The sequence below is a fragment of the Chelonia mydas genome, chromosome 5 (genome assembly GCF_015237465.2).
Source record: "Chelonia mydas isolate rCheMyd1 chromosome 5, rCheMyd1.pri.v2, whole genome shotgun sequence".
Lineage (NCBI taxonomy): Eukaryota > Metazoa > Chordata > Testudines > Cheloniidae > Chelonia > Chelonia mydas.
In genome coordinates this window covers 131,672,908-131,699,454 of record NC_051245.2, presented here as the reverse complement: position 1 = coordinate 131,699,454, position 26,547 = coordinate 131,672,908, and the positions used below count along the sequence as shown (strand labels likewise).

The window sequence follows — 26,547 nt, the reverse complement described above, 5'->3', positions numbered from 1 at the left end:
GGTGATTACCTCTGTTGGATGGAAGTAAGGGAAAACCACATGAAAAACAAACACTTTATTTTAAGGGACATTTTTGGGAAACACCATTTCTCTTAGCATATCATGTATTTTTCTCTTAAGTGTACATTTCTACTGGTCTGAAGTATACAGTGCAATTATCAGAAGCTTCAATTTAATGTTTAAAATGGTACTTAATAGTTTTAATACATTTCACAACATCTTTGTTGTTTGAAATCAGTTCATAAAACTCTTTACGTGTACAACTGAAAATAACTTTAATTTGAAGCTCATCCTTAAAAGACTCAGTATGTTGCAGGTTTCTGCAATCTGTCCCAGACTGTTCACTCAAGGAAAATATACCTTCCATGGCTGCATTTGAAATAAGAAAGGACATAAGTTCCACAAGTTTTAAGGAATTGGGAGAACTAGGATTTGAAGATAGAGCATTAGACCATTCCCTAGTACAACCAGACTCCTGCAGCATGCACACGCACTCTACAGAATCTCTCAGTGCACGCTATTCCTTAAACAAACAATCCAACCCTTCAATGATGCTTACAATTTCCTGAAAAGTCAGCATTTTTTTCAGCAAAGGTGGCTGAATCAGATTAAAGTTGTTTTGTTCATTGAAATAAAAACGTGAAGTCAGGTATGTGAGAGCTATTGCCCACCACTGTATGAAAACCCTTCTCATTTTTTCTGCTTTGCGATGATGTGTTTTTAGATAAAAGTTACAGTTATGACCAAAGAATCTGTCACCACTTTGTTGTTGTTACTTTCTCTTTAATGAATCCATTATGTCATAAACTTCAGCACATACGAGATCAGATTTTTAATTTTAAAACTGTATCGTAAAATAACTTTTAGCACACTGTGGAAGAAATATAAGTAGTTTTCAATACTGAAAGTTTTTCTCCATTATCCCCATCTTTGTCATCCTTAAAAAAGTAACAATTGCAGCTGTGCAGTCCTCACCTAATGTACACAAATAACTTGCATAGCTGGAAAATATTTTAAGATCCTTTCAACTGCAGGGTGTAGAGAGACTCATCCTTGGGGAGGTGCCTCAACATTTCCATGTATTCAAGGTTCACCAAATGAAGTATCTCCTGTAACTCTGAAACTTGTTTGGCAGATGAGGAAAGTGATTGAAAACTTTTATTACAAGACCTTCAAGATCAAATGTTGACTTATCTATAGCGTAGTTTGCTGTATTATTGCAGTTTATGAGCTGGGCAATTAGCTGGAAGCAAATAGTCATTCTTATGTTTCATTCATTTGTAGCCTGAGTGGTATCTCCCAAAGTTAATGTTATCATCATCCGCTGCAAAGGATGATCCGTTGTCAAAGGTCAAACCATTTTTGTATGCTTTTCACATTTTCAAACAGTCCTAATTCAGTTTCATTGCTGCCTTGAAAATAATCAGGTAGACAAAGGACTGCTCCCCTTGCAACTGTGCGGTGAAGGACAACTGTCAGAAACATTTCTGATGTTCCCATGGTTTGAGGCACAAGCCCGGGCTTTCAGCTTTCCCCGGGGGTGCTCCAACCTCACTCGGCCCTGAGGCCCCGCCCTTGCTCCGCCTCTTCCCGCTCCTGCTCTGCCCCATCCCCCGAGTGCGCTCCGCCTCTTCCTGCCCCTGCTCCCCACCCTCCCCCTAGCGCCTCCTGCCTGCCACCAAACAGCTGATCAGCTTTTCCCCCCTCCCCCCAGCGCCTCCCGCCCAGCGCCGATCAGTTGGGCCCGCCAAACAGCTAATTGGTGGGTGAGTGGGGAGTGCTGAGTACCCTCTGTTTTTTCCGTGGGTGCTCTAGCCCTGGAGCACTCACGGAGTCAGCATCTATGGTTTGAGGCATCAATGGCCACAGAGAAAATATGCCCTTTTCAGCCACGTCTTTAATTGTTTTCTTAGTTGAAAGAGGAGCTAATATATTGTTGGCAGTACACAAAGTTTCTGTCCTAGCAAGATGTATCAATATTCGGTATGGGCGATTCTTGGAAAAAAACACTATTCAGTTTGCTGTCCCAATCAAGTGATCCATGTGAGTAACTCTGGATAATACTATGGTATGCTTCTGTTGCTTCTGCACCAGCGACATAGTAATTTGCTGTATTTTCACGATTAATTAACAGCTAATAATGAGGTAAGCCTAACTGCAGTACGAAGCCAGTTAGTTGAAACTGTAGTAAAGAACAGAATTATCAGACACAGATGAACACGATTTGTTGGGGGAAGAGTCAACATGGCTTTTGGAAAGGGAAATTGTGCCTTACCAATCTACTAGAATTCTTTGAGGGGGTCAATGTGCATGTGGACAAGGGGGATCCAGTGGATATAGTGTACTTAAATTTTCAGAAAGCCTTTGACAAGGTCCCTCACCAAAGGCTCTTAAGCAAAGTAAGCTCTCATGGGATAAGAAGGAAGGTCCTCTCATGGATCAGTAACTGGTTTAAAAGATAGGAAACAAAGGGTAGATATAAATGGTCAGTTTTCAGAATGGAGAGAGGTAAATGGTGTCCCCCAGGGATCTGTTCTGGAACCAGTCCTATTCAACATATTCATAAATGATCTGGAAAAAGGGGTAAACAGTGAGGTGGCAACGTTTGCAGATGATACAAAACCACTCAAGATAGTTAAGTCCAAAGCTGACTGCGAAGGGCTACAAAGGGCTGTCACAGAACCGGTGACTGGGCACTAAAATGGCACATGAAATTCAGTGTTGATAAATGCAAAGTAATGCACAATTGGAAAACATAATCTGAACTATCCATATAAAATGATGGGATCTAAATTAGCTGTTACCACACAAGAAAGAGATCTTGGAGTCATTGTGGATAGTTTTCTGAAAACATCCACTCAATGTGCAGCAGCAGTCAAAAAGTCAAAAAACCCAACAATGTTGGGAATCATGAAGAAAGGGATAGATAATAAGAGAGAAAATATCATATTGCCTCTGTATAAATCCATGGTACTACCACATCTTGAATACTGCATGCAGATCTGGTCGCTCCATTTCAAAAAAGATATATTGGAATTGGAAAAGGTTCAGAGAAAGGCAACAAAAATGATAAGGCATATGGAACTGATTCTGTATCAGGAGAGATTGATAAGAGAGGGACTTTTCAGCTTGGAAAAGAGATGACTAAAGGGGGATATGATAGAGGTCTATAAAATCATGACTGGTGTGGAGAAAGTAAATAAGGAAGTGTTGTATACGCCTCATAACACAAGAACTAGGGATCACCCAATGAAATTAATAAGCAGCAGGTTTAAAGCAAAGGAAAGGAAGTACCTCTTCACACAACCAGGGCCGTACCTACCCATATGCAAAGTATGTAGCTGTGTAGGGCACCAGGAAATTTGGGGCACCAAATTTCCTGGTGCCCTACGCAGTTGCATGCTGCTCCAACCCCTGCTCCGCCTCTTCCCCATGGCCCCCGCCCCTGCTCTGCCCCAGCCCCACCTGTTCCCATCCCTGCTCTGCCCCAGCTCTGCCCCCACTCCACCCCTTCCCCAAAGCCCCCGCCCCACTCCACCCCTTCCCCTGAGCGCACTCACCGGGCGGTGGTAAGCGGAGTGACCCGGCCCCAGCCCGCCCCGCGCCGCTGGCTCCCAGCCATGCTGCCGGTGTGCGCTGGGGGTCAGTTCCCCTTGTCCCCCAAGCCCCAGGGTTGGGAGCCAGAGGAGCAGAGTGGAGCGGGCTGGGTTTGGGTCACTTCACTTAGCGCTGCCCTGTGAGTGCGGGGTCGGGTCAGGCCTGCCCTGCACTCACCGGGCGGCAGGAAGCGAAGCGACCCGGCCCCAACCCGCTCCGGTCGCTCATGCTGGGGGGCGGTTCCCTCCTGCCCCCCAAGCCAGGTCCTGTCCCCTCTCTGGGGACCTGGGGCCAGCCCCCCCTGCAGGGGCCTAGAGCCACCTTCCCCACCCCCCGCGGGGGGGCTGCGTAGGGCACCAAAATGGCTAGGGATGGCCCTGCACACAACGCACAGTCAACTTATGGACCTTGTTGCCAGACGATTTTGTGAAGGCCAAGACTATAACAGGGTTAAAAAAAGAACTAGGTAAGTTCATGGAGGATCGGTCCATTAATGGCTATTAGCGAGGATGGGCAGGGAGGGTGTTCCTCGTCTCTGTTTGCCAGAAGCTGGGAATGAGCAACAGGGGATGGATCACTGGATGATTCCTGTCTGTTCATTCCCCCTGGGGCACCTGGCACCAGCCACTGTTGGATGACAAGATTCCGGGGTAGACGGACCTTTGGTCTGACTCAGTGCGGCCGGTTTTATGTCCTTATGAACTGTGTATAATAGCAAAGCATATTCAGAAACGCTGTTGACTTCAGTGAGAGCAGGATCAGATCCACAGTGATTGTCTGTACTTGTAACAGGGTGGTGGCCAGGAGGCCCTGAGCCAGGTCCCTGTTAGCCCAGCTTCAATTAAGAAGGATTAATTGGGGCTGGCTGAGTATGACACGCCTAATTGGTGAAAGGGGAGCACCTGCGGGCCTTATTTGCCAGGGGGCTATATAAAGCTGGCAGGAAGGACGTGAAAGGGAGGAGTCACAGGCCGTGCATCTCTGCTGGCTGGAGAAGCGGGCTGTTTACACCTGTCTGGAAATGGAAGGTGGTGGGAGCTGACACTGCTAATAGAAGAAGCACTGGTGACTGCACGTGGAGGAGGTCTCTGACTGATTGGTGCGGAGGCCTCGTTACAGTACTGAAGTAGGAGAAGGAGTCGTGCACTACTTTAGTACAATGTAATGTGCAAAGTGCAATGCCAGTGACAGCAACGTTCACTCAGGAAGCTGTTCTGAGAAAAGCCTGGCTTTGGTCTAGGATGGTGTCACTGCAAAGAACACACAGGGCCAAAGTCTGGGCTGCTTCCCTTCTGGGGTAGACTTAGGGTCACATGGGGGGGGTTAAGCAAAGCTTTAGAGCCCAACAAAGAGGGGGTTTGGTAGGAAGTGGAGGTGGGTGGAATGTAAACTAATATAAGGAAGTGAAAACACAGTCCAGTAATGTGTGTCTGGGCACGTCCCCCTGTGCAGAGAGACAGGATGTTTCTGTGATGTTAAGAGCACCGATGCCATTCTAGAGAACTGCGTCCTAGTCACAGTCTCTGTGGAGCTTTTGTTGATGTCCCTAAGGATTATGATGGTAATTTACAGCATAAAGATGTGTGCGGTTACCTGGGCTGTTTCTGACTAGATCCTTTAGGAATGCTCTCAGATATGTTCAAATTAAGTGAAGGCTCATTCATGAGGTTGTGTTTTAGCCGTGAGATCACCATACAGACAATCAGCAATTCCAAACTATTGGCCACTCGAACTCCAGATAGTTTAGCTGTTTTCAGTCCACATTTTGCTATCAATATTCTCCCTGCTATTCTGTTCTATCAAAAGCAGAGACAATTCAACTGGAATAACAAAAGGCCTCGTGGTCTGTGTTGTGAGCATAAAGATTGCTATGAACACTGAAATTGTCACTGACCCTAACCACAGACATCTGTGAACAGGACAGCACAGCTGATCAAGTACAGGCTTTACTGAAAGCAGATGGAACGGTGGGCCAGTTTCACACCTGCTGTAACTGTGTTTGGGTAGATGCTAGTCTGTTACACAGAGTAAAGCCAGAGTAATTGTTGATTTTAGTGGAGTGTCTCTTGATTCACATTGTTGTGAATGGATGATTGTGCCCAATATAAGAATGAATTTTTTCCTCTTGTAAGGGAAAACCTTTGGGTTTGATTCTCCCCTCACTGAGATTGGTGTAAAAAGAGTAGCTCCACGGGAGTCAGTGGCAAAATGAGTAAGGGAGAGGAGATCAGGCCTCCTGTCTCCATGTTAAATACCAAATTGATTTTCAGACTGGTGAGATGGCTGGTGAAAAAATTGCCCCGTGTATGCGTAGTACCTGCCTGAGCCGTGGTCATGTTCTGAGCCGCTCTAGCATTGATTGGAAGAGGCACTGGAGAGCAACACGGCATTGGACTGGGCCTTTCTACAGAACCAGTTTGGAAGATCAACATCTACAAGAAGATGCAGTGGTATATGTGGGTTGTCAGAGGGCTGATCATCAGTTGTGCAGCATGGCATTTAATAAATAGACTGGAAAGGCATGAAGGAAAACCCTTGGAATAGATCAGACCGCAAAACCCCCTGCTTTTAAAGTGCTATTAAGCTCCGTTATCAGCATCTGCACCTGGGATGGATTGGATTTTTCCAGAGACTAGACCAATGCTGATTTTTTATTTTATCGGCATATCTGAGTGCAAAGCACCCAATGGAATTTTAAAACAATCCCACGGGCAGTGCAGATCCACAGGAGAGAGGGCAAGCACGCTGGCAGCACCCCTGCAGTTCGTGTAGGCCCATAAATACCTCGGTGTTCGGATTCTGCTCTAAAGCAATACTACGGGCTTCAAAGAGCAGGCCTGAGGTAGAGCTGAGAGAATGCAGGAGCTTATGAAGGCCTGGATTTTGCATCTGTTGGAGCTGGTTTGCAGGCTCTCTCTCACAGCTCATGGCTCGCTGTAGGGAAGCTCTGAGCAGATTCGTGGCTCGGCCGTACCAGCAGGTGCCAGGGGCCCTAGCTTTGTCTGCTGTTCCCACATTTAAATATTGCCTCTGGTTGCTTGCCATTTCAGCGCCCAGAAGGCAAAGTGCCCCCGACAGTTCCTGCTGCTCCTTCACAATGTGCATTTTCCTTGTTAAAGTTCAGTGATTCCTGCTGGGGTCCAGGCTCCTGGCCTCAGTCACACCAGTACCTCCACTGATGCAAAGGAATTGGTCCTAAGATTTCCCTACATTATCCCCTACAGCAGCTGTACCTGCCCGGGGCCTGGGTACTGAAACATGATGGGCCACATCCCCAGCTTGTGTAAATCAGTAGTACTCCGCTGGAGTCAATGGGGCCAGACCCTCAGCTGGTGTGAATGGGCCGCAGCTCCGCTGGAGTCAACGGGTTCAGACAGAGAGAGGATGAACAGATAGTTGAAAGTGGCAGGTCCATGTGATTGCCATGCTAACAGGGATGTATCACAGGGACATTGGCTCATGTTCTGGAGAAGCCAGAGCCACCAGAAGCAGGTTGGTGTTGTTAGCACTTCATTCAGTTTCTTTGTTGCTTTACAAAGCACACAGCATGGAAAGTGGCACATTTTGCCACCTTGCATAGCACAGAGCATTTGGCATCTGGCCCAGTTAGGGCTTCCCCTTTGCTAACTGAACAGATGGGAACGGGGGAACCCGACGTCCATTCTTCCTATTGCACCAGTGTCCCCAGCTGGTATTGGTCCATTACTAGATGGAAATGGTAGCACTGTCAATCAGAACAGGCAGAAGTGTTCAATACATTATTTCTGTTATGTATTTGGGGGGAAAAACAGATGTAGTCATATCACATTCTTTCCATTAAAATGGGTAGGTCTGGATAACTTGTATCCAAGAGCTTAAAAAGAGCTGTCTGAGAAGCTCACTGGACCATTAATATTGATTTTTTTTTTTAAAGTCTTGGAACACTGGAGAAATTTCAGAAGACTGGTAGAAAGCTAATGCTGTGCACGTATTTAAAAAGGGTAAACAGGATGACCTGGGTAATTGTAAGCTAGTCAGTCTGACGTTAATCCCAGGTAAGATATTAGAGTGGCTGATAAAGAATGAATAAAGAATTAAAGGAGGGTAATTGAAATTAAGATAGTCCATGACGAGTGACCCAAACAGAAGGGTGTTGTACTAATTCCTGGGACTCAGGTAGAAGCTCAGGGAATGAGTTCCACACGTGAGGGCCTTCTCGGTTCTGGGAACTACCCATGATCTGGTCCATTTGAAACTTCAGTGACCATACTGGACAGACCAACAGTCACGTAAGTACCTGAGGCATGGATAACTGATCAATTGACATCTCCTATTAAAGGGACAGGATTTGGCAAATAACTATAGCTGTCTAAAGGTCTATTATTAAGGGTCAAAGTCTGACCATGGGTGTATTCTTGTTGCACCTATTGAACTCAAAGGGGGAGCACATCAGTAGTCAAGGACAGAAATTGATGCTAAGATACTGTTTTAAAAAGTAATTACTCCTGTGTTCACATAATGGTCAAATGACATGACCGCATTTAGGGACTGAGTCTCACTTCCATTCAGGGCCTTTGGCCCTGCTCGGACTGTGTAACATGAGCCCTTACAGCGGGCATAGACATAATTTCCTTCCAAGTCAAGGCTCCTATATGCTGACTGAGTTGTGTAACGAGGACTTAGAGGAAATGAGAATCAGGCTCTGTAGTTTAAAAAAAAATGTTGCTTTTTACATAAGAATACATAAATTAATTTCTTTTCTTTTTTCATTTACAAAACTGTAAAACCAGATAAAGCCGGGGGGGGTGGGGGTTAAAAACTACAAAAAAATATCATCTGGGCTAAAATTCTTTAATCCAAAAACTCAGCCTGGAGCAAATATCTATGCCTAAAAGATAAGATGCTAATGGCTGAGAGATATAAAATACAACTGTTACAGAGCCTTTAACCATAGCATCACTGTTCTGCAATGAAGCCGAAATAATCCATAGTTCCATGAATTCCCTCTTTCAAAATATGAGACGTGAGAGATAGAATCATAGAATCTCAGGGTTGGAAGGGACCTCAGGAGGGCATCTAGTCCCACCCCCTGCTCAAAGCAGGACCGATCCCCAATTAAATCATCCCAGCCAGGGCTTTGTCAAAAATGTAAAAATAGCTATTGCATTAGTTTTAATTATAAATTAAATGGTTACAGATGTTGGAACTCTTGCAGCCTATCATGTTAACAAGCTGACTATTTAAAGTTCTTAAACATTTACCTAAAACATACTTTAAAAAATGTGTCAATGTGTTTACATAATTCAGTGTAATGGTTCAGCATATAACATTCTATTCTATCAATTCTTTATGAGGATTTATTCCCTAAAAAAATTAAAGTGAAAATAACAAATGTTTTAGACATCTTAAAACTCACAACAGTCCTTAACTCTTGGTTTTCCAGAGATCTCAGGTCAGCGAGCAACAGTATATATCATATGTGCTGCAATAGTCAAAGATAATAGGGCAAGTTTAAGAAAAGTGAATGTTGATTTTAAATTGCGCATTTCAATTGAAATAGCAAGGTAATACTGAAAAAGAATAACACACATTTCTAGTTCATTAAAGTACCCTCTTCCATTAAAGTTAGCTATATGTAATTATCAGACTTAAAAGCAAATATAAATTTAAGCGGAAACAAAGGAGAAGGTGTGGGGGGATACTGACTGGAGTCTTTGTGATTTGGAGTGCCTGGCTATTGCTGGCAACTGGTAAAACATTATTTTTGCCACGGGACTGATTTAAAGCCCGCTGAAGTTAATGGGAGGCTTTATGTTGAAGTCAATTGGCATTGGATCAGACCATTAATGTATATACGTATTTGAACAAACTGTGGCTAGTGGGTCCATTAGACACTGTTGTCGTCTGAAAATCTACTTGAGTTAAACAGTATTTTCCACGATAATCTTGGTCAGCTTTATTGCAATAGTCAGTTACAGTGCCATGGGGAGAGAAGGATAATGTCTGTCACACAATTTATTTACTAATACCCTTTAAGTAAAAGGAATGTTTGGCTATTCCTCATAAATAGTCCCCAGTTTAGGACAATGCACAGAGCTAAAATCATTTGGGGGAACTAACTTTGGTGCTTCTGGCTGGATTGAGTCATATGAAGGTGCAGATAAAGGTACACTCCGCTAAATATACTAACTGTTAATGTCACCAAAGCCCAAGTGTGACGCCACTCTCTGAAGCCACTGCAGTGGAGAAGGAGAAGCTTCCTCTCCCATTAGACACCAGCCCACCCGGCTCTAGCAGAGCTGTTCATCCCCCAGCATTGGAGACCTAACACGTCCTCCCCAACAAAGAATAGGGGCAAGTACTTGCCACTCCGGAACCTGCTGAACAAGGTAGAAGCTGGTTGTTCCTGGCAAAACCTGGCTTTCAGAGAATTGGCAGGAGTCATCGGGGGAGGGGAGAAGTTTAAAAATGGTGGACAAAGTATTAAGTAAAGGGAGGGGGAAACAGCTAGTGGTGCAAGAAGGGACCTGAGGGAACTGGGGAAGCAGACGGGGTGGAGGGTTCTCACCTGAGTGGCGTGAGGCTGGGCGGCTTCAGCATGGGTTTGGTCCCCCTTTTTTAGCTGGTCCCAGTCTGTCCATGCCTTTGGGGTCTCTGCTTCAGGGTTTGTTCCAAGGCTGCTCCAATGGGCCGCACCCCCAGGAGGAACCCAGTGACACCTCCCCTAGCCAACTCTTACCTTGCTGGCAGGGCGCTGCTGCCAGAGAGGCCACGTTTGCAGCGCTGGGAGTTGCATTGCCCAGAGGGAAGCTGCCCTCGGTGGGGGGAGCGCGAGCTGGGGGCTGCTTCCCTTCGGTCCCCTCGACTCCCCCGTGGCCTCCTGCCACACTGGTCAGTGTCTGTGAGCAGCCTGGCCCCACTTTAACCCTGTGCTGGCACCTGGCAGGGTTGGAGCTGCTGGGGCCAAGGTGCCCCCACAAGGCAAAGGCTCCTAGTTGCGGGTCGTGGGGTGGCAGACTTGGGAGGGAAGTGCAGGGAGGGAGCTGCAGCAGGGGCTCTAGGGCACGCTCTTCCACCCTCCCTCGCTGCCCGGCCTCCAGCTACAGGGGGCTAGGGCAATTCTGGGGTGGCTATAGCCCCCACAGGGCTCCCTTCTGGCCTTGGTATCTATGAAACGGAGGTTACAGGCCACTGAGGCAGCAGCCGTGCTGATGCTGAGAGTGGGGTGACAAGGGGTAGCGCCGGCCAACAGAGCTCGCAGCATCTCGTGCTGAACTCGGTTCCTTACCTTGTTGCTCACAGTCCCAGCACTGTGACGATGATCCCGTTTGTACAGCTCCTGTCACACAGCCACCATTGCTGGCATGTCCCCAATCCACTGGACAGAGAACCAGGCCCCTTTCATGCCATTTCCCTGCTTCTGGACCTTGTGCACCCATTCTTATTCTGCTAAGGGCCTGAGTATCCTTCACTGATGCCAAATGCAATCCCAGAGCCTCCCAGCTGTAATTTAGGGTATATCTAGCCCGGAGCCAGAAGGCGTCCTTTCCAATGTAAGGAGACCGGCCGTGCTACCTCTGATCAAGCTAGCATGCTAAAAATACAAGTGTAGTCCTGGCAGCACGAGAAGCGGGAGGGGCTCTCTGCCCTGAGTACTTGTCTCTGCTCTCGGCTGGGATCATACTCCGGGTGGCTAGCCCCTCTCGTGGCAACTACACGTCTCTTTTTAACACCTTGGCTTGCGTGAGCTAGGGCGGGTATGTCTCCTCAAGCTGGCTCCGGTGTCGACGTCCCCGATGCTCGGCGACTGAGCACGTGAAGGACATTGCAACAGGGAGGACGCTGTGAAGGAGAGATGCTGGGTGGATTCCAGCAGGAGTGGCTGTTAGCCAGAGGTGCCGACTTCCCGAGTTCCCGGGTGGGGCTCGACTCCCACTCCACCCAAGACCCTGCTCCGCCTCTTCCTGGCCCCACTTCTCCCCCTCCCCCCAAGCGCCTCCCGCACGCTGCTGACCACTGGAGGCGGGAGGTGCTGGGGGGAGAGGGAGGAGCTGATCCCCAGGGCTGCCGGTGGGTGCTGAGCACCCACTGTTTTTTTCACATGGGTGCTCCAGCCCCGGCGCACCCACAGGGTGCTGAGCCTGTGCTGTCAGCTGGCTGGGAGAATGCAAGCATGGGCCTTGCTTCCGGGCAGATCCAGGCAAGAAAGAGCCCTCAGGCAAGTGCAGTGTGGCGTGTGAGCAGGCTGGCAGGCACGTGCCTCTGGAGAGCTGCCAGTGAGCTGCTCCTGACTGAACCAGGACACACTGCTCGGCCCCATTCTCGCATGGCACCCATGGCAGTGTCACCAGACGTGGCTCCGAAGTGAGCTCGTGGTCTGATGCCCGCACTGCAGCAGGTTCAGCAGCAAAGGTGGCTCGCACAGCCAGTCACCTCTTTGTAGCTGGAAAGAGACGTGTTTCGAAGTGCACCCCAGTGCGAAGGGCCTGCAGTTGTGACCGGGGGGTGTGCGTATGCGTGGAGGCAGCAGAGGACGGGACGTCTTTGGATACCTCCGGCACTGATTTCCCGAGCCAGTCCGAGGCAGTGCCTACTGCCTCTTGAGAGCAGAAGTTTTTCAGTGGAGAGTGGGTGTCTTCTGGGATCCCTATCTCTTCCCCCAGCTTCTAACGTCCTTGTTCCTCACGGTCCCCTATTTCAGTGACCCTTCCTGCTCCCTCCGCTGGAAAGGGCTTGATGTCGCGCCAGGCAGAGCCTGTCCATGATCTTCCACGTCTCCAGCCGAGGGCAGCACTGAAGAGTCTGCCAGTGTAGCGTCTCTCTTTGGCACGCTCAGGCCTTGTCCAGACAGGCGAGTTAAACTAAAATCTAGTTACATTGCCGTGGAAACCCCGCCCTGGGCACGCCGGCCTCCATTTACAACTGCATTGTATCAATTTACTTTAGCTACACTGAAAGTTGGGTACCTATATGCCTTCTGTGCCTTTGAAGATCTCTCCCAACATTATTAGGCTCTAAAGGTGGGCTCCTAAATCTATCCTCAGGCAAGTGCACCAAGGCTGCTTTTGGGCCTGTGTGAATAATGTTCAGGATAAAGGCGCTAGATTCCCGGACCATGGCTTTTTTAACAGCCTTTCTGCCTGGGCCAGGGCTGCTCATAGAGTCAACGTTGGCAGGGTTGCCAACTTTCTAATTGCACAAAACTGAACACCCTAGCCTCACCCCTTCCCTGCCCTGCTCACTACATTACTCCTCCCTCAGTGGCTTGCTCTCCCCAACCCTTACTCATTTTCACTGGGCTGGGGGGTGGGGCCAGAAATGAGGGGTTCAGGGTGCAGGAGGGGGCTCTGGGCTGGGGCAGGGAGTTCGGGTGCGGGAGGAGATGAGGGCTGCGGCCGGGGGTGCAAGCTCTGGGGTGGGGCTGGGGATGAGGGGTTTGGGATGCAAGTGGGGGTTCCAGACTGGGGGGGTGGGGCTGAGGGATTCGGAATGTGGGAAGGGGCTGTGGGTTGAGGCAGGGGGTTGGGGTGAGGGAGGGCATATGGGCTCTGGGGTGGAGCCAGGAATGAGGGGTTTGGGGTGCAGGAGGGGGCTCTAAACTGGGCGGTGGGGCTGAGGGATTCGGAGTGTGGGAGGGGGCTGTGGGTTGAGTCTGGGGGTTGGGGTGCAGGAGTGGGTATGGGCTCTGGGCTAGGGGTCTGGGCTCTGGGGTGGGGCCGGGGATGAGGAGTTCGGGGTGCAGGAAGGGGTTGCTCTCACCCGCAGGCATTACCCCCCCAGCTCCCATTGGCCGTGGTTCCCAGCCAATGGGAGTGCAGGGCTGGTGTGCGGGGAGTGCATGGAGCCCCGTGGCCCCCACCACCTAGGAGCTGGACCTGCTGCGGCTGCTTCTGGGGTGCAGCGTGGTGCCAGGACAGGTAGGGACTAGCCTGCCTTAGACCCGCAGCACCGCTGACTGGAATTCTAATGACCCCGTCGGTGATGACTGGAGCCGCCAGGATCCCTGTTCAACAAGGCGTTCCAGTCAAAAAACGGATGCCTGGCAACCCTAAACATCGGGAGTGAACTCCTGGCCCACTGAAGTCAGCATCAAAGCCCCTGACTTTAGCTAGTTAAAGGCTAGTTAAAAGACACTCTTTTGCTTTTTTTTTTCCCCCTATGAACCCAAACCAAATTGGCAGCATGGCCCAAACCTGCTCTTTCACACAGAGGCACCTTCAGATCTCACCCCAGTCCTTCAGCATCTGCTTTTCATTCACGGAATTAAATTCCTTTATGAGCTTGGGGGGCCTAGGGTTGCCAACCCTCCCGATTTCGCCAGGAGTCTCTTGGAATGAGGCCCTGTCTCCCGGCTGCTACTGAAGCCAAACTGGGAGATTTGAGCTGCTAAAAGTCCAGCAGGGCTAAGGCAGGCTCCCTGCCTGCCCTGCCCCCTGTGCCATTCCCGGAAGCAGCTGGCACGTCCCTGCGGCCCCTGGGGAGGGGCAGGAGGTCTCCGCGCACTGCCCCCACCCTGAGTGCCGACTCCGCAGCTCCCATTAGCCGGGAACTGCAGCCAATGGGAACTGCGGGGACAGCACTTGTGGTTGTGGGCAGTGCGCGGAGACCCCTGCTCCCCGCTTGGGGCCGCAGGGACGTGCCGGTTGCTTCTGGGAACAGTGCAGGGCCAGGGCAGGCAGGGAGCCTTCCTTAGACCCCCTGCACCGCTGACCGGGAGCTGCCCGAGGCAAGCGCCTCCTGGCCATAGCCCACACCCCTCACCCCCTCCTGCACCCCAAACCCCTGCCCAGCCTGAGCCCCCTCCTGCATCCAAACTCCTTCCCAGAGCCTGCACTGCAACCCCCTCGCCCGGAGCCCCGTCCCACACTCCGAAACCCTCGGCCCCAGCCAAGAGGCCGCACCCCAAGCCCCTGCACTAGCCCAGCGAAAGTGAATGGGGGTGGGGGAGAGCAAGTGATGGGGGTAGGGAGGTAGACAATCCAGGACGTTTTTGGAAAGTGTAGGGGACAATTTCCTGGTGCAAGTGCTGGAAGAACCAACTGGGGCAGAGCTCTTCTTGACCTGCTGCTCACAAACCGGGAAGAATTAGTAGGGGAAGCAAAAGTGGATGGGAACCTGGGAGGCAGTGAGATGGTCAAGTTCAGGATCCTGAGACAGGGAAGAAAGGAGAGGAGCAGAATACGGACCCTGGACTTCAGAAAAGCAGACTTTGACTCCCTCAGGGAACTGATGGGCAGGATCCCCTGGGAGAATAACATGAGGGGGAAAGGAGTCCAGGAGAGCAGGCTGAATTTTAAAGAATCCTTATTGAGGTTGCAGGAACAAACCACCCGATATGTAGAAAGAATAGTAATATGGCATGCGACCAGCTTGGCTTAACAGTGAAATCCTTGCTGATCTTAAACGCAAAAAAGAAGCTCACAAGAAGTGGAAGATTGGACAAATGACCAGGGATGAGTATAAAAATATTTCTCAGGCATGCAGGAGCGAAATCAGGAAGGCCAAATCACACCTGGAGTTGCAGCTAGCAAGGGATATGAAGGGTAACAAGAAGGGTTTCTTCAGATATGTTAGCAACAAGAAGAAGGTCAAGGAAAGTGTGGGCCCCTTCCTGAATGAGGGAGGCAACCTAGTGACAGAGGAGGTGGAAAAAGCTAATGTACTCACTGCTTTTTTTGCCTCTGTCTTCACGAACAAGGTCAGCTCCCAGACTGCTGCACTGGGCAGCACAGCATGGGGAGGAGGTGACCAGCCCCTGTGGAGAAAGAAGTGGTTCGGGACTATTTAGAAAAGCTGGACAAGCACAAGTCCATGGGGCTGGATGCGTTGCATCCAAGACTGCTAAAGGAGCGGGCGGATGTGATTGCAGAGCCATTGGCCATTATCTTTGAAAACTCATGGTGATCGGGGGAGGTCCCGGATGACTGGAAAAAGGCTAATGCAGTGCCCATCTTTAAAAAAGGGAAGAAGGAGGATCCTGGGAACTACAGGCCAGTCAGCCTCACCTCAGTCCCTGGAAAAATCATGGAGCTGGTCCTCAAGGAATCAATTCTGAAGCACTTAGAGGAGAGGAAAGTGATCAGGAACAGTCAGCATGGATTCACCCAGGGCAAGTCATGCCCCACTACTGTACAGGTTCATAATCAGAAGGCTAGAAGGAGGAGTTCCCTCTTCAGATGAAATGACATAAAATGGACTCTCAGAAGGTTTCTTGCTTTAATTGGGGGAGGGAGGTATGAGGCAAATAGGGTGACTCCTACATACAACTCAGTCCCTCTGTAGTCCAGTAACCAAGTGTAAGTTGTTGGCAGAATGTAACATTGTATGGACAAGGTGGGGTTTTTGTGTGTGGCTTCTGAATTTCAAAACCCTAAATTCAAAGACATTGCCTGATGACACCGTGTCACTGTTGAGCATTTTGACATATGAGCACTTATTGTCATCCCTCCGGCCCCGATTCACAATCCAGGCGACAATTAAACCACTTTCACTGAAGTCTAATTATTTGTTAATAAAAGTGTCACACTAATATTTTGTTATGGAACCATCTCTTGTTTGATTACAAGCACCATGTGTTATAAAAGAGTGGTGGTTTATGGTAAAACTGGTAAACTGTGGCGCACTGGTCCTTGGGGGTAGAGGATCTGGAATTTCTGTGAGTAGCCAGTGTCAGAGGCTACCTATCACAGAAGATTGCCTCGGGGTGCTTGGTGACTGGAGTGCAGCTCTTGTTAACCTGCTAGGCAAAGACAGGGCTGGTATAGCCCAGAGGAGAGTGCATGAATGGCTAACAGGCTGTTGGTCAGTGATTCTCAAACTTTTGTATTGGTGGGCCCTTTCACACAGCAAGCCTCTGAGTGTGACACCCCCCCCCTTATAAATTAAAAACACTTTAATATTTAAGCCTATTATAAATGCTGAAGGCAAAGTGGTATTTTGGGTGGAGGCTGACAGCTTGCGACCACCAAATAGTAACCTCGCGACTCCCTGAGGGATGACCCCCAGTTTGAGAACCCCTGCTGTTGGTGTTAGGTTTCCTCATTCTGAGACAGTGAGTAACAAGGTGACTCACAGTCCAGGGTAGCCCAAGAACCGTCTCAGTAGACAACACACTCTCAATGGAATTAGTCAAATGCAAGAATTTTAACCCAGCTGGTCCACGTGGTTCAATGGCATCTATTGGTTTTATCTGTTCAAGAGTGATAGGCCTACAAGCAAGAGGTGAGAGGTTGACATCAAGAATATTTTGTCATGTAACTTGGCTCCTATATCAATGTCAACGTTCACTGACTCTGGCGACATGAGGGTTCCCAAAGCTAAGTCTAATCTAAAGAAGCAGCTCCAGATAGAGGTGTCAGCTAGACATACCTCACAATAAGTCACCTGCACGGTCACTGACAGTTCCGCAGTTCTCTGGGTAGTATACTGGCAGTATCGTCAAGACTTCAGCACAAAGAGTGTCACAGCATCTAACAGAGCTATAGAACCAAACCGAGTCCATCAGTTGAGTACAAGCACACAGCTACTTTCACAGAAAGTTGTCTTGATGGTTACTGAAAATAGGAAACAATTGACATCATTGGGACAGAACACATTCAAGGCAAGAAGTTGCACCAACAACAGACACTAAAGCACAAGCTAGTCACCACAGGCAGACAACAATGTACTTGAAATAAACAAGGGAGGCGTGGTGATCAACAGCGAAGATATGGCCACCTCACAGGAGGAAGCTGACAACATCCTTGTACAACAAATGGTGATGGCTGCAAAGGAGGAATATCAGCATTATCAGATGACAGCGACATATTTGTCTTACTCTTGTACCATTACCTTGAACAGAGCAGAATATCTTCAGTGATTATGGAACCCCCAGTCCAAAAGAGGACAGTAATAGTCATCTGTGCTACTGCAGAGAAACATCGGAGCATTGTACCAGGATTGTCAGCTGACCATGCACTCTCAGGCTGTGATACGGTAACTTTTCATCTTGACCCCAGCAAAGACGTGGTGTTGAACATTCTATGAGCTGGATATTCCCTCTGTCTGACAGCAGTTCAGTAGTACCTGGTGTCATTGAACAGGGAACCAAATTCATGGCTGCATGCTATAGACAGTCAAATTGTGCCACCATGACGGAAGCATGGCAGAAATCAGGGGCAGAGAAAATTGGCACCAAACCTCTGCTCCTTACCACTGAAGGATATACAGAAAATGTAAAAATAAGCACATCTCCAAGCATGTGTGTGGGAGAAGTACTTTGGATCCAGACATACCACCACTTGATCCTCTGAAGCATGGATGGGTATGCAATGACAGTGCCAAGTCTGTTTCCAAAAACCGTGCGAGACAATGTTGTGTTGCTTCTCCAAATATTCTGAAGTTAATCAAGCACTCTTGTGAGAGTCATGCACCTTTTAAATCTGTGAGATGCGTATGTAACAGTGCCAAACTGCCATGTACAATATTCTGTGCATGCCAAGGAGGTGTGTTGTGTTGTGTTGCAATGACTTGGCAAAGTCAGCTTTAGTATTTGCGGAGGAAAACAGTGATAACAAGTAGTGACCTGTGTCACTCATATCTGGACACTCAACTACAGTTTGAATGAGAAAGATCACTAGTAATCATTTATAATAAGTCTAAAATGAAGTATATGGTTAAAATTATAATTTATAATTTGAATGAATACATTTATATATTTATAATTTTAATATTTTTCACATTAAAAAGAATGGTCACTGTATCAAAAGAAAATTGTGGTCTGTGCTATGCCCCCACCCCAACCCCCTCCTCATAACCCCGTTATTCAAGTATGTATTGTTATTGATTCATACTGAAAATATTAAATACATGTATTTCATTTATTAGCACTCTTCTGCCTTTATTTTGAATGCCCCAACTCATGCAGATTCTTACTTATTGTGGGTGGGGAGAAGGCAAAGCTGGGATGAGATGTTGATATTTCAAAATGCTCAACAGGGATCAAGTGTCATAAGAGAGATTCTTATAATGTATGGTATTGAGATACAGAATCCACAAAAAAACCTTGTATGGGCCCTAAAGAAAGATTGACCAGACTGCTTGTCAGACTAATCTGAATTATATAGGATAAAATATCCACCTTAAATTAAATATGAAAATCTGACAATGAACTGAAAAAGAACAAGGAAGCAGACACGAAAATTTTTGAGATTATTGGCCTGGGGCCAGATTCTGATCTCATTTACATTGGTGACCATCTGACTTCAGTGGGGTTATTCCAATTTAGTTCCACTTGGCCCACCGTGTTGGTGTAGGTAATCTGTGATTCTAATCTCTTGAAACTGCTCAGGATAAAGGTAACGGCTTGGATCGGAGCCTGATGTGATGGCTATGGGAAAATATATTTTCTTAAACCCTTGTGAACATTGTTTATCTTCAGGGTTCAATCTATGCAGTAGTGAGAGCTAACAGAAAATGTGTATCTCAGATACATAATGATGAACAACAAGCCAGGCCACTATGGTGTATGCAGTCAACCCTGGGGCCTAGGACTCCCTCCCAACTGCTGTACACTCCATGAGCATACCAGCCAGCTAGTGCGGAATAGCAGGGCTGATGGCAAGGGTCTCTTTTCACATTGGTTTCATATGCCCCAGAGCGATGTGAGTGATACACACAGGCAAATACTTGCCAGCAAGTTAAAGAAGTATGGGGGCTGGATGAATGGACTATAAGGTGAATAGAAAGTTGGCTAGATTGTCGGGCTCAACGGGTAGTGATCAATGGCTCCATGTCTAGTTGGCAGCCGGTATCAAGTGGAGTGCCCCAAGGGTCGGTCCTTGGGCCGGTTTTGTTCAATATCTTCATAAATGATCTGGAGGATGGTGTGGATTGCACCCTCAGCAAGTTTGCAGATGACACTAAACTGGGAGGAGAGGTAGATACGCTGGAGGGTAGGGATAGGATACAGAGGGCCCTAGACAAATTAGAGGATTGGGCCAAAAGAAATCTGATGAAGTTCAACAAGGACAAGTGCAGAGTCCTGCACTTAGGACGGAAGAATCCAATGCACCGCTACAGACTAGGGACCGAATGGCGTGGCAGCAGTTCTGCAGAAAAGGACCTAGGGGTTACAGTGGAGGAGAAGCTGGATATGAGTCAACAGCGTGCCCTTGTTGCCAAGAAGGCCAATGGCATTTTGGGCTGTATAAGTAGGGGCATTGCCAGCAGATCGAGGGACGTGATCGTTCCCCTCTATTTGACATTGGTGAGGCCTCATCTGGAGTGCTGTGTCCAGTTTTGGGCCCCACACTACAAGAAGGATGTGGAAAAATTGGAAAGAGTCCAGCGGAGGGCAACAAAAATGATTAGGGGACTGGGGCATATGACTTATGAGCAGAGGCTGAGGGAACTGGGATTGTTTAGTCTGCAGAAGAGAAGAATGAGGGGGGATTTGATAGCTGCTTTCAACTACCTGAAGGGGGGTTCCAAAGAGGATGGATCTAGACTGTTCTCAGTGGTAGCTGATGACAGAACGAGGAGTAATGGTCTCAAGTTGCAGTGGGGGAGGTTTAGTTTGGATATTAGGAAAAACTTTTTCACTAGGAGGATGGTGAAACACTGGAATGGGTTACCTAGGGAGGTGGTGGAATCTCCTTCCTTAGAGGTTTTCAAGGTCAGGCTTGACAAAGCCCTGGCTGGGATGATTTAGTTGGGGTTGGTCCTGCTTTGAGCAGGGGGTTGGACTAGATGACCTCCTGAGGTCCCTTCCAACCCTGACATTCTATGATTTCTGTGATTCTATGAAATACAGATCCCTTTCCAAGCCAGAGCAAACTCCAGTTCAACCTGGCCTGTCCCTGCATCTAATTTGTGGTCTGTAGACTGTACCAGCTCTACGGGAGCCTTTGCTAACTTTATTTGCGCAGATCCTGATCCAAAACCCACTGGAGCTGGTGTGAGTCTTTCCTTGATTTCAGTGGGCACTGGATCAGGCCCTACAACCTCTCCAGCTCGCTACCTGGATTGGAGTCCGACTATTTGACAGGGAACCAATCAGAACTCAGCTTGTGTCAGCAGCTTCCTTGTTGAAATAGCTGCTTTGTTTGTTTTATTGTCTCTTAGTGCGCTGGCACCCCGATTCTGCAGAGCTGCCAGCAGGAATGATGGGAACACTTGACAGGAAGTGGGCAAAATTCTCCTCTCATTTGCACAGATGCAACCCCAGTTAAATCAATGGGATTACACTGATGCCAATGTGAGGAGAATTTGGCCCAGTACAGTAGAACCTCAGAGTTACAAACACCTCAGGAATGGAGGTTGTTCATAACTCTGAACAAAACGTTTGGGTGGTTCTTTCAAAAGTTTACAGCTGAACATTGGCTTAATACAGCTTTGAAACTTTACTGTGCAGAAGAAAAATGCTGCTTTTAACCATCTTAATTTAAATGAAACAAGCACAGTTTCCTTACCTTGTCAAATCTTTTTATAAACTGTTTCATTATTTTTTTAATATCATAGAAATCATAGAATATCAGGGTTGGAAGGGACCTCAGGAGGTCATCTAGTCCCACCCCCTGCTCAAAGCAGGACCAAACCCCAACTAAATCATCCCAGCCAGGGCTTTGTCAACCCTGACCTTAAAAACCTCTAAGGAGGGAGATTCCACCACCTCCCTAGGTAACTCCTTCCAGTGCTTCCCCACCCTCCTAGAGAAATGGTGTTTCCTGATGTCCAGCCTAATCTTCTCATATCCCGTAGTTTATGTGGAGCACAGCACTGTGCTGTATTTGAGTTTTTTGGTCTCTGCTGCTGCCTGATTGCTTACTTCCAGTTCCGAATGAGGAGTGTGGTGGGCGGGTCAGTTCCTAACTCTGGTGTTCCTAACTCTGAGGTTCTACTGTCTCTCTGACTACATTGGTCTTGACTGACCACTGCATTTCTTTGGTTTTACACCAGTCTAACTGTCAAAGTGGTTACTCTGGCATAGGATTGGAGTCAGGCAGTGGTGCCTCTGGCCCAGCGTTTGGCCAGTACCATGCACAAACATATGTCACGTCACTTTTATTACATGTAAGCTCTTGCACCCAGGGTCTGCCCCAGCTCCCGTTGAAGGCAATGAGATCTGGATCAGGCCCATAATGTCATTATGTGCTGAATACACACAGGACTTGGGTAGTATTATCATCAGAACCATTTTCATAGAACATGCTTCTTGCAAAGATGTCAAGTCTCCATGTAGATGTTTGCAAAGACATTTAGGCCCTGTGCTCAGCCATGGAATACGCAGCCCTCCACCTGGCTGGGCTCAGAATAGCTGACTGTTCCCCTTTTCTGCCAGCCTGGTCACACTCATGGTACCTGACCACTGTGGGTAGGATTCCATTTGTATTTTTAGGAGGCTGTTAAAATGGCCTGGGCAGTTTTTCTCTCTAAGATCTGGTCAGCTCCTTTTCACTGTCACTCTACAGGCAGCCCTGGTCCTGTAGTCTCAACGCAGCCACAGTGTTGAAAAGAAAGTTGGCATTGTAAGGACAGGAGTACTCCAGATGCGTAGCTCCAAGGGGAGCTCTGTTTGGCAGGGACCCTCTTTCCTGCTCTGCAGTCTGGTGGGTATAGGAGCATGCCTGGAATGACAGTAGGTCCTTCTAACCAGACCCCTGGAGAAGGCACTGCAGAGTATACCCTGCTATTGCCTAAAGACACTTTCTGTGGCTTTAATAAAATAATAATTAGACCTCCCTAATATTTTGTGGAATACTTTAGGCTGCTCTGCCCAAAGGCCCACCCTGCCCTGCTTCAAATAGGCTGCTTATAATAAAAAATAATCAGAACTGGGCAGCTTGCCCACATGAGCTCAAGAACAAGAGTTTTGCTTTCTTTTAATGGTGTACGCCTTTCTGGAAGGAGTTCATTACAAACCGGAGGCCATTAAGCAGGAGGGGACAGGAGAGAGGGAGAGAATTTGTCTTGATGATCCCTATCCCTGCTGTCTGCCTGATGACATCCTCATTTTACACTGGGAGCCAGAACAGTTGCCCATGTTCGCCCACCTGAGAGCAAGACACTGCTGCTGGTGAAAGATAAACTACGCTGAGGAAGAGCTGGATCAAGCTAGCGCTGGAAGGGCTTTCTAACTGAGGAGTGGCCGTAGTGGCTGGTAGGTAGCAGCAGCCTCTGCGGCCAGCAGGGTTTTGCCAGTGGGAGGCAAGGGCTCTCTGTGCAGGGACACAGACCGTAGTGAGTGAGAGGAGCCAGGGGCTACCTCATGGAAGGCTTTATTCTGCTCTTGTGCCGCTTTCACTCTGTGGATTCAGGGGAATCACTCCAGATCAGGCCTTTACATCTTGAGATCTCCATTAGCTGCTCGTACTAGAAGGGCTTTTCTCTGGGAGCCAGCTGGAGGTGGGCTGGGGCACTCCAGCATGCTTGCCAGTGTCTTACGCGTGCAGGAATGTGTACCGGGGGAGGATATGAGGGGAAGTGGCTGCCATAAGTGTTAATTCAGCAAGTCACTGAAGCACCTGCTTAACTTTAAGCACATGCTTAAGCCTAATTGACTTCAATGACATGAGCTTAGGTGCTTTCCTGACTCAGGGCCCAAGTGCGGAATTTAGCTGGAGGGGGTAAATTATCTCTCTCATATGATTCCTCTTATGATGGGGGCAGCTGGAAGGGAATTGTGAGGACGCACAGGGTGTAGGGAATGACAAGGCTGAAGAAATTTCTGCACCATAATTCTGATTGTAAAATGCTCTGATGCTAATATTTGAAGAGGGATTCGTGAGGACAACACACGGTGTCAAATTCTGCTCAGTTAAGCGCATGCCGCACCATTGATTTCATGGGACTGAATTTGTTCCATGGCCTGCATGAGCCCTTTTTGTGCTATCTTCCAAAAGCCAAAAGGAAAGGACTGGACAGGAAAGAGAGTATATATTCCCTATTGATAACCTTTCTTGATTGCGTATTTGGTTTATGTATTGAAAATTATTTACCCAAGGTAAATTGGCTTTGCTAGTTGAGTGCTATTCATTTTTATGAGAACTGGTGCCAAGCAAGGGCAGAAGAGATAAATAAAAAAACAGCACTGATTACTTTTAACTAGAAGTCATTGCAAGGCAGCTGCCGGGCAGCATAACAAGATAACCCTCTCTCACGGCTTACTGTACTATTGCCATGTTTATATCGTTGTCCTGATTGAGTAAATGATGTGCTCTGTATACATCTGAGCCTCGGTACTGTGTTATATGGACCAGAATCTGTGATGAAAAGTTCATAAAATAGTCTAGGTTTGAGATTTACAAGCAAGTGTGGGGAGTAAGATATAGCTCCTCCATGCATTTCTATGAAAGATGCATGTCTATTTCCTCTAGACTGCCTTGAAAATTCCTCTCTTAATCCCAGGTTCCATACTTACCCCACTGTGTACCAGACGTTGCCAGGTATTTGGGGAAATCTGTAGCCTTAAGGGAGCTGGCCCTTAAGCTTTGCCCTTGTGGGAGAAAAGATAGACATTTCAGAAGAAATTTTAAAAGATTTTTAAAAGTTATTTGTATTGCAGAAATTTTCTGCTTCAACTGACTAAGACTTTAAATCAAAGTAATTATAATCAGGAAGCCTGTGCTCACATTTATCAATATCCTGGCCAAGTTGTGCCCTCACACCCATGTTGTTAGTGGGCTGTGTTGGTGTCGTGAAGTACAGAACTTGGCCCACTCTTTGCCTCCCGGTCCTTTTGTTGGGCAACTATAGCTCATGAACTAGAGCTTGCAGAGATTTTTCTCATGCCTGGAGCTTTGGCCATGTCTGCATGGGCCTGGGAAGTGATGCTAGTGTAAGCCGTGTGCGTACAGTAGTGCCTTTCAGGTGACGTTTGCTTGAACATGGTTTTTGCTAGCAAAGTGCTAACACGCTTTCCCTACCAGTATAGAGACGGGGTTTGCCCCAGTGACCTGTTGTCAGTGCTACACGCCACCAGGAAGAGCTAAAGCCATCCTTTGATCCTCGTTCACTAGGACAGGGAGCGGAGCCCTGGAGAAGGTGCCCCACGCTGCTTTGTTTCTGTCCCTCTGGCCATTTCAGCAGCCACACTGTTTAATGCTGCAGTGAGCTAGCCACATGCAGTTCTCCTTGACAGGAGGGAGTGTCCATTCACATCCTCTTTACAATGGAGACACTTCACAAAGAATCAACATTCTGTGCCAACAGGCAGCTATCAGACTCCCCGGGTATGCTGCTCCTTGCTCCAGAAGAAAACTGACTGTAGGGAACAGTAGAGAAATAGCGGAGAGATAACAATTTGACATGAGTGTTTCAGGCTAGGAGAGTGATTCCTCACAGATTTCACATATGTCATGAGACTTCTGGCATGTGTGGCTAGCTCGCAGACAGAAAACCGTCCACCAGAGACTTTTAATGATATTTTAATTAAAAAAAAAAAGTCCTTTCTGTTTTCCCTCCTCTCTGGTAGTGTTTGGCACAGCAATCCATTCACTCCTTTCTCTGCAGCCTGTGCTCAAGCCGGCATGTCGGTGGGGCGTGGCTGGCTGGGGCTGGAGAGTCCCGTGATTTAAAAAAAAAAAAAAAGAAAGAAAACCTATGCAAAAGCATTTGCTTGGCAAGGAGAACTGTGTGTTATTCTGGAGGGTTGAATCGCAGGAGCACCTGGGCCTTGCACACACCCGGAAAGAGACAGTCCCCGTCCCAAAGAGCTCACGCGGGACACAGACACAACGTTGGATCGTTGGCCCCAGTTCAGAGCTGGGGAGCTGAGGCCCAGAAAGATGACAACCGCCGTTCAGAAAAGCTGATAAGCCTGAAGAGGCGACTGAGCCTGTTAGCAAAGCCGCAGGCCGTAACGGTCCCTGCTGGGCACTGGAGAATCGGTGAAATCTTCCCCTTCTGCTAATTCTGGAAGGTGCGTGAGCCGTACTGGCGCTGCAGCCTCTCCTGGTGGGTTTTTAGGACGGGGAAAGATTCAAGCAGAAGCCTGCATGGCACAAAGGGAATACAGTGCAGTGTGGCCAGCTGGGCTAAATGGTTTGCGCTTGGCATTTAATGCATAAAAACGACATCTGATTTACTCAGACTCTGGGGAAAAGGCTGGAGCAAGGGCTGCTTCTGCAGTTCCTGGCTCTCTGCTCAGCTGATTCCATTAGCAGGGGAGCGGCCCGCTCTGCCATACTCCTGTAATGGAAAGGAAATGCTGCCCTGAGGTCAGAATCTTGATTTTATTGGATTTTATATTATTGCTCTGCACACGGTGACCTTTCCCCTTGGGCAGAACCTGGCTTTGAGTGAAGCACGTAGGAAAGGCTTGAAATGATTGAGGTCTAATAGTCCTTGCAATAGGATCACGCAGGTTCCTCTTGGTTTGTAGCACTTGTGTGAGCACGCAAGCTGCTGCAGCTTCAGATCAGTGGGGCTCTAGTGCTTGTCACAGAAAAGCAAAGAGGCAGATGGCTCACTTCAGAGCCCCAGCCCGACGTGGGGAGTTACACAGAGCGCTCATTCCCCTGGCCGAGAGCGGCCTGTTGCCTGTGCGAGACCCACGGCCGGCAAAAGGGCTCATTACACCACTGAGAACAGGCTCACTCAGGCAGTGCCTTTCACTGTGTCAGCCACTGATGAGTTGCCATGCTGTCCTTTCCTTTCAGTCAGCCACAGCACCAGGTTATAATGTGGGCTGAGGAGACTCTCTGGGCATGTGGGGACGCGGGGACAGAGGATCTGACTGTCCTAGGACAGATGGATGCACAATTGAAAATGTCTGTGAGGTTTGTTTGTCAATTAAAAGACCCACCTTTGCTTGCATTTGAGCAGCTGTCAGACAGTGTTCCTGAGCAGAGAAGCAAGGCTTAAAGGCAATGTGTGAGATACAGGCTAATGAAGATACAGGCTTCTTTCTTTTGCTATTGTTTTGTACTCTCTCACACTCTGGAACCTTTATTTCTGTCTGGCTGCAGAGGCCTGTAGCTTCGAAAGGTCCTA

At 48.1% G+C, this 26,547-nt stretch overlaps 1 protein-coding gene across 3 annotated transcripts in view; it reads left to right on the top strand.

Moving 5' to 3' along the window:
- The window catches only part of CORO2A (coronin 2A), a 103,489-nt gene that overhangs the window by 11,357 nt on the left and 65,585 nt on the right, over positions 1 to 26,547 (top strand). Inside the window, exon 1 of one of the 3 annotated variants that reach the window (XM_027820403.3) lies at positions 24,673 to 25,474. The exons of the other annotated variants lie outside the window; for them this stretch is intronic. The gene's annotated coding sequence lies outside the window, so the exon portion shown is untranslated. Of the gene's footprint in view, positions 1 to 24,672; positions 25,475 to 26,547 lie in introns of those variants that run through there. 3 annotated transcript variants of the gene reach the window in all.